Source organism: Triticum aestivum, chromosome 3B (assembly GCF_018294505.1).
Source record: "Triticum aestivum cultivar Chinese Spring chromosome 3B, IWGSC CS RefSeq v2.1, whole genome shotgun sequence".
NCBI lineage: Eukaryota > Viridiplantae > Streptophyta > Magnoliopsida > Poales > Poaceae > Triticum > Triticum aestivum.
In genome coordinates this window covers 749,277,009-749,285,691 of record NC_057801.1, presented here as the reverse complement: position 1 = coordinate 749,285,691, position 8,683 = coordinate 749,277,009, and the positions used below count along the sequence as shown (strand labels likewise).

The 8,683-nt window shown below is 42.6% G+C and overlaps 1 long non-coding RNA gene across 1 annotated transcript; it reads left to right on the top strand.

Annotated features, from left to right (window-relative positions):
- Window positions 1-511: 511 nt before the first annotated feature.
- LOC123066331 (uncharacterized) lies at window positions 512-4,029 on the top strand. Its single transcript, XR_006431310.1, has 5 exons — window positions 512-1,059; window positions 1,517-1,646; window positions 1,722-1,781; window positions 1,873-1,965; window positions 2,284-4,029. It is a non-coding gene; the product is annotated as an uncharacterized lncRNA (long non-coding RNA).
- Window positions 4,030-8,683: the final 4,654 nt, after the last annotated feature.

Sequence of the window (8,683 nt, the reverse complement as noted above, 5' to 3'; positions counted from 1 at the left end):
GTATTTGAACATAGTTTTTAAAAATATAATGTTTGGTGACATGCCTGAACATTTTGTTAGTTTAATCTATGGTCAAAATTTAACACGAAATACAATGAGGACCAATAAACCCGGACGCAGGTAGTACTATAGTTGGTTTATCATTGCTAAGGTGGAGTCTAGTGTTTAGTGCAGACGGGTCGTTAAAATATCCTCCAACAAAATTCGATGCTTCTGCATCGGAAGATCGGGCTACCTTGTCTCTACTATACTATTAAACAATCAAACAAAAACATTCCTACGTGCAGCCAGTAATTAGTCCCACAAAACACATGAACCAATCAACACCACACAATTAGTTCCACAATCTTAATCTAACGGCCATGATTCATCTAATACCTCTACTGTGTGCACTTAGCAAAATCCCGTGATTGACCGTGCTCCACCTCCACCATCCATCCACCAACACAGAAATATCAGTCCCGCGTCCGTGATTAGCGGGGATTACCATCGCTTGATCCGTGATTTTCTCTTTGTCGTCCCAACGCCTTGCCGCTACTCCTCTGCACCCCACGGACGCGAGCGCGGATCGAAGCCGCCACCCGCCGCCCGCCGCTCCTCCTCTGTTGCCAGATGGGCGCGAGCGCGGATCGCCGTCGCCGCTGCCCGCTCCTCTTCTACTGCTCCACGAACGCGGATTTCAGTCGCCGCCATCCGCTCCTCTTCTACTGCCCCACGAGCGCGGATTTCAGTCGCCGCCATCTGCTCCTACTCTACTGCCCCATGGACGCGAGCATGGGCCACTGTTGCCGCCTACCGCTCTCCTCTGCTGCCCCATGGACGCAGGCATGGGCCGCCGTCGCCGCCTACTGTTCTCCTCTGCTTGCCCACGGATGCCAGCGAGGGTCTCCGTGGCCGCCATCCACTTCACTTCTACCGCCCCACTAACACAAGCGCGGGCCGCCGTGGCCGCCTGCCACTCTCCTCTGCTGACCCATGGATGTGAGCACGGGCCGCCGCCGCTGCCACCCGCCGCTGCCACGTTGAAGAAGAGTCACCAAGCCGGCGAACTTTGATCAGGTATGAACTATATTCATCACTACCTATTAATATTTTCTAACTCCATGATGTTTTAATTTTATTTTGAATTCTTAGAGCTAGGTCTGTTTGTTCAAAATTTGCAATACTCCCTCCGTTCCATAATGTAGCGCATATAGATTTTCTACAAAGTCAAACTTTATAAACTTTGACCAAGTTTACAGAGAAAACTATTTATATCTACAATACCAAATGTATATAATATGAAAGTATGTGTTGTGATGTATCTAAGCACACGTATTTGGTATTCTAGATGTATATGATTTTCTCTACAAACTTGGTCAAAGTTTATAAAGTTTGACTTCTAGAAAAATCTATATGCGCTACATTGTGGAACGGAGGGAGTACTTAAGGCCGCCGCAAGATAAGACTGTAACATGTGCTAATTTGTCAAGTACCGATAATTATTTGTGGTGTACTCACATTTGGTTTCTTACAGTATTGCATCATTGCCTGTTCAAGCATTAGCAAGTACAGTCAATGAGGAAAATCTACCGGATCTGAAGTACCAATTCGATACAATTGATGTTGATAAGTGGACCAATTACTGTATTGAAGAAATGCAGCATGTAAGATTTAGAGTATTTCATATGAGAATGTTTTGCGCCGGTACTAGATGCGCTGATGATCTTTATATGTTTCAGTGGCCCTTGCGAAGGATCTTCACACTAAAGGCTCCTCATGTTCTCAAGATTATTCAAGCAGTAAAGCTTTCAGATTGATTTCTTTTTGGTTTCCCTTGTGTTTCAGATAAAGCAACTGACTGTATGCTATATGGTTTCCCTTTTGTTTCAGAGCAAGCAATATACTGTATCTCTCAAGCAATTTACTCATACGTGTGATTGGAAAGACGACAACCATTTGTTCTACGACACTACTATCTGACAGGTACTCAATATTGTACTAATCGTCAATGCTATAGAAGTGTTCATCCATGAATAATGAGACTGAAACGATTTTAGGTTATGAGACTTTGTCTTGATTTCAGAGATGTGCTAAATTCTGAAGTTTGTTGTATGACACTACTATGTGACAAGTAGGATTTTTTACAATTACTTGAGTGTATTGGATTGGGTAAACTAATTAGCCCTAATGTATGTTGTTTCTGTTATTGTCATTATCCTCGACAGATCATTCAAATGTTGGATTCATGGCCTACAATAGATGATTTGCGACTCCAATGTGTTTTTCTGCTGTTTTTGTTAGGTTCTTAACTCATCAGGCCGGGCTACTGAGTATACATATTGTGTTCATCTCGCCTTCCTTCTTAGGAAAAATCATGTACTGAAGGTAAGCTATTCTTTATTTACATTTTATTTGTTTCTTCCTGCTACTTGTACAATTTGCTACGGAAATCTTCTGACTGCTTGCCTGAATTAGATCATATTTGCACCGTTGCCTGCATTTTGTATTGAGAACCATCTGCTTTAGGCATTTAGCTGTACAAAACTGTGAAAGTAGGCAAGAACCACCTGCAGCTCAAGTCTTGTATTGTTCGGCAATGACAAGCTAGAGTAAAAGTGGAGCCAAGATCAATTGTTGAAAACCTTTTACTGACTATGAGCGAGGGAATGTAGAAAGTGGCACTGCACTATGAATATGCCCTTTGTTAGCTCTGATTTGGCATTTTTGTGTAACAGTAGCTTATATAAGGATGTGGTGGCGTGGCAAGTAAGATTATCTCAGTAGTCAGCTGTCAGCGCTACTATCTGAGAGATTGAGATTGCACTACTATCTCTACGGTCGACCGGTTTATGCGCTAACCTAGGTTCTAATAAAATGCAAGAGCTTGCGTAATGCTCATTTGCTACTTCCAGTCAGTTTGTATTAACTCTCTCTCTCTCTCTCTCTCTCTCTCTCTCTCTCTCTCTCTCTCTCCCTCTCTCTCTCCCTCCCCTGTGACAGCAATGTAGCAAAAATTCATCGCAAAATGGGCCACTCCCTCTTGATGCCCCCTCATGGTGCCAGGCCCCTTCTAATGTTGAAGGGCTTCTCAAGTCAGAAAAACTCTCATAACTGCTTCAACATTTATTTCTTGAAGCTGTAACAAGAGTTCCCGCAACAAGGCATCTTGCAATATTTTGGAAAAGTGTATTATTTTCTAGACATTTTATATTGCCTGACCATGCTCCTGATGAGGCTTGAAAATTCTTGAAGTGTGCTAAGATCCCCTGTCACATTCAGGTTTATTCACCATTAAATTTCTATGAAGGGACTTGCCAATCCACCTTACACCCATACTCAAATAGTGTTTCCAGAGAGTAGAAACATCGCATGCAGAAATCTTCAAGAAAGACGTGATTGAAGTTGTAACCGATGAAATGCCTGCTGGTGAAGGTATTGTGGATCCAACTCACCACCTAATTGGCGACAAAGGTAGGTCCGATTAAGTGATCAGCATGCATGCATGATGAGCTACTTACTGTTATTCAGAGATACAGTCTGATAGTAGTAACTTAATTTGCTTAGATGCTCGCGGAACCGTAGATAACGGCTCATTTTTCAGCCCAATTGTGACAAACATGGTAACAGGCCAAATTATTTTCCTTTTAGATTTATTATTCCACAGTTGCACACTGTCTGTCATCAGTAAGTTAATCAAGATAAGTTTCACATGCATGTACTGAACAAACAAATCTCCGACGACAACCAATTCTGTGAAAGTTGCTGCCTCTATGTTTTGTGCCGTCTAAGTCTTTCTTGTGTATCTGATCACCAAGTATTTTCCCTATACCATGTATCATCCGAAGGGGCGATAGACCAAAGTCTCGGATTCCTCGAGCAACAGATGTAGTGTTGTCAGTCGATGTGAATCCGTCTACTCCTAGGCAACAACAGAGGGGTGATTGGGATACTGAAAGCCAGTGTATGGAGGCTTAGTGGAGTCAGTCACCAGCCTCTTCGTTGTTTAAACAGCAGCATCAAGCAGCGCCAGAAACATGTCAGTTACTTTCATCATGGGCATAGCCAACTTTGTTGGTGGACTTCCTCTCATTTTTCACAATGTAACGAACTTCTCTCGTGGCTGAATTTTCAAAATATTTTAGTGACCATTACAGAAAACTCACATCCAAAACTCCAAAAACTAGCATATCATTTTCTTGTGGATAACAGATTGCTGATCTGAGAGACAGCGGAGTCATGAACGAGGACAAATGAGAAGGTCGGCCACTACTGACTCAAGCTTGGATGTGGTCGAAAGCCCGGCTCCACATGGTTCTACCACTGCTCTCACACATGGTGTTTGGGCTACTTCCTGTTGGGGAACGTAGTAATTTCAAAAAATTTCCTACGCACACGAAGATCATGGTGATGACATAGCAACGAGAGGGGAGAGTATTGTCCACGTACCCTCGTAGACCGAAAGCGGAAGCGTTATGACAACGCGGTTGATGTAGTCGTATGTCTTCACGATCCGACCGATCCAAGTACCGAACGTACGGCACCTCCGAGTTCAGCACACGTTCAGCTCGATGACGATCCTCGGGCTCCGATCCAGCAAAGCTGTCGGGGATGAGTTCCGTCAGCATGACGGCGTGGTGACGATGATGATGTTCTACCAGCGCAGGGCTTCACCTAAACTCCGCGACGATATGACCGAGGTGGAATATGGTGGAGGGGGGAACCGCACACGGCTAAGGAACGATCCATAGATCAACTTGTGTTTTCTGGGGTGCCCCCCTGCCCCCGTATATAAAGGAGGGAGGGGGAGGTGCGGCCGGACCCCTTGGGGTGCGCCTGGAGGAGTCCTACTCCCGGTGCCCCCCTCTTGCCTTGGTGGAGAAGGAAAGGGGGGAGGGGAAAGAGGAAAGGGGGGCGCCGCCCCCCCCCCCTTCCTTGTCCTATTCGGACTAGGGGGAGGGGGCGCGCGGTCTGCCCTGGCCGGCCCTCCTCTTCTCCTTCATGGCCCACTAAGGCCCATTAACCCCCGGGAGGGTTCCGGTAACCCCCCGGTGTTCCGGTAAAATCCCGATTTCACCCGGAACCTTTCCGATGTCCAAACATAGGCTTCCAATATATCAATATTTTTGTCTCGACCATTTCGAGACTCCTCGTCATGTCCGTGGTCACATCCGGGACTCTGAACAAACTTCGGTACATCAAAACTTATAAACTCATAATAAAACTGTCATCGTAATGTTAAGCGTGCGGACCCTACGGGTTCGAGAACTATGTAGACATGACTTAGAACTATTCTCGGTCAATAACCAATAGCGGAACCTGGATGCCCATATTGATTCCTACATATTCTACGAAGATCTTTATCGGTCAAACTGCATAACAACATATGTTGTTCCTTTTGTCATCGGTATGTTACTTGCCCGAGATTTGATCGTCGGTATCCAATACCTAGTTCAATCTCGTTACCGGCAAGTCTCTTTACTCGTTACGTAATGCATCATCCCGTAACCAACTCATTTGGTCACATTGCTTGCAAGGCTTATAATGATGTGCATTACCGAGAGGGCCCAGAGATACCTCTCCGACAATCGGAGTGACAAAACCTAATCTCGAAATACGCCAACTCAACATGTACCTTCGGAGACACCTGTAGTACTCCTTTATAATCACCCAGTTACGTTGTGACGTTTGGTAGCACCCAAAGTGTTCCTCCGGTAAACGGGAGTTGCATAATCTCATAGTTACAGGAACATGTATAAGTCATGAAGAAAGCAATAGCAACATACTAAACGATCAAGTGCTAGGCTAACGGAATGGGTCATGTCAATCACATCATTCTCCTAATGATGCGATCCCATTAATCAAATGACAACACATGTCTATGGTTAGGAAACATAACCATCTTTGATTAATGAGCTAGTCAAGTAGAGGCATACTAGTGACTATATGTTTGTCTATGTATTCACACATGTATCATGTTTCCGGTTAATACAATTCTAGCATGAATAATAAACATTTATCATGAAATAAGGAAATAAATAATAACTTTATTATTGCCTCTAGGGCATATTTCCTTCAGTCTCCCACTTGCACTAGAGTCAATAATCTAGTTCACATCGCTATGTGATTTAACACCAATATTCACATCTGCATGTGATTAATACCCATAGTTCACATCATCATGTGATCAACACCCAAAGGGTTTACTAGAGTCAATAATCTAGTTCACATCGCTATGTGATTAACACCCAAAAGAGTACTAAGGTATGATCATGTTTTGCTCGTGAGAGAAGCTTAGTCAACGGGTCTGTCATATTCAGAGCCGTATGTATTTCGCAAATATTCTATGTCCACAATGCTCTGCACGGAGCTACTCTAGCTAATTGCTCCCACTTTTAATATGTATCCAGATTGAGACTTAGAGTCATCTGGATTGGTGTAAAAGCTTGCATCGTTGTAACTTTTACGACGGGCTCTTTTATCACCTCCATAATCGAGAAACATCTCCTTAGTCCTCACTAAGGATATTCTTGACCCATGTCCAGTGATCTACTTATTAGATCAAAATTGTATTCCTTTGCCAAACACAGAGCAAGGTATACAATAGGTCTGGTTCACAGCATAGCATACTTTATAGAACCTATGACTGAGGCATAGGGAATGACTTTTCATTCTCTTTCTATTTTCTGCAATGGTCGGGTCTTGAGTCTTACTCAACTTCACACCTTGTAACACAGGCAAGAACTCCTTTCTTTGACTGTTCCATTTTGAACTATTTCAAAAATTTATCAAGGTATGTACTCATTGAAAAATCTTATCAAGCGTCTTGATCTATCTATATAGATCTTGATGCTCAATGTGTAAGCAGCTTCACCGAGGTCTTGCTTTGAAAAACTCTTATTCAAGTATCCTTTCATGCTATCCAGAATTTCCATATCATTTCCAATTAACAATATGTCATCCACATATAATATTAGAAATGCTACAGAGCTCCCACTCACTTTCTTGTAAATACAGGCTTCTTCAAAAGTCTGTATAAAACCATATGCTTTGATCAACTCATCAAAGCATATATTCCAACTCCGAGATGCTTGCACCAGTCCATAGATGGATCGCTGGAGCTTGCACAATTTGTTAGCACCTTTAGGATTGACAAAACCTTCTGGTTGCATCATATACAACTCTTCTTTAAGAAAACCATTAAGGAATGCAGTTTTGTTTATCCATTTGCCAGATTTCATAAAATGCGGCAATTGCTAACATGATTCAGATAGACTTAAGCATAGATACGAGTGAAAAACTCTCATCGTAGTCAACACCTTGAACTTGTCGAAAACCTTTTGCGACAATTCTAGCTTTGTAGATAGTAACACTATCAGCGTCCGTCTTCCTCTTGAAGATCCATTTAATCTCAATGTCTCGCCGATCATTGGGCAAGTCAATCAAAGTCCATACTTTGTTTTCATACATGGATCTTATCTCAGATCTCATGGCCTCAAGCCATTTTGCGGAATCTGGGCTCATCATCGCTTCCTCATAGTTCGTAGGTTCATCATGGTCTAGTAACATGACTTCCAGAACATGATTACCGTACCACTCTGGTGCGGATCTTACTCTGGAAGACCTACGAGGTTTGGTAGCAACTTGATCTGAAGTTTCATGATCATCATCATTAACTTCCTCACTAATTGGTGTAGGAATCACTGGAACTGATTTCTGTGATGAACTACTTTCCAATAAGGGAGAAGGTACAATTACCTCATCAAGTTCTACTTTCCCCCCACTCACTTCTTTCGAGAGAAACTTCTTCTCTAGAAAGGATCCATCTTAGCAACGAATAATTTGCCTTCGGATCTGTGATAGAAGGTGTACCCAACAGTTTCCTTTGGGTATTCTATGAAGACGCACTTCTCCGATTTGGGTTCGAGCTTATCAGGTTGAAACTTTTTCACATAAGCATCGCAACTCCAAACTTTAAGAAACGACAACTTAGGTTTACTGCTAAACCATAGTTCATACCGTGTCGTCTCAACGGATTTAGATGGTGCCCTATTAAACGTGAATGCAGCTGTCTCTAATGCATAACCCCAAAATGATAGTGGTAAATCGGTAAGAGACATCATAGATTGCACTATATCCGATAAAGTACTTGTTATGACGTTCGGACACACCATTAAGCTGTGGTGTTCCAGGTGGCATGAGTTTGTGAAACTATTCCACATTGTTTTAATTGAAGACCAAACTCGTAACTCAAATATTTGTCTCCACGATCAAATTGCAGAAACTTAATTTTCTTGTTACGATGATTCTCCACTTCACTCTGAAATTCTTTGAACTTTTCAAATGTTTCAGACTTGTGCTTCATTAAGTAGATATACTCATATCTGCTCAATTTATTTTGCGAAGATCAGAAAATAACGATACCCGCCACGAGCATCAACACTCATTGGACCGCATACATCGGTATGTATTATTTCCAATAAGTCACTAGCTCGTTCCATTGTTCCGGAGAACGGAGTTTTAGTCATCTTGCCCAAAAGGCACGGTTCGCAAGCATCAAATGATTCATAACCAAGTGATTCCGAAAATCCATCTTTATGGAGTTTCTTCATGCGCTTTACACCGATATGACCCAAACGGCAGTGCCACAAATAAGTTGCACTATCATTATTAACTTTTCATCTTTTGGCATTAATATTATGAA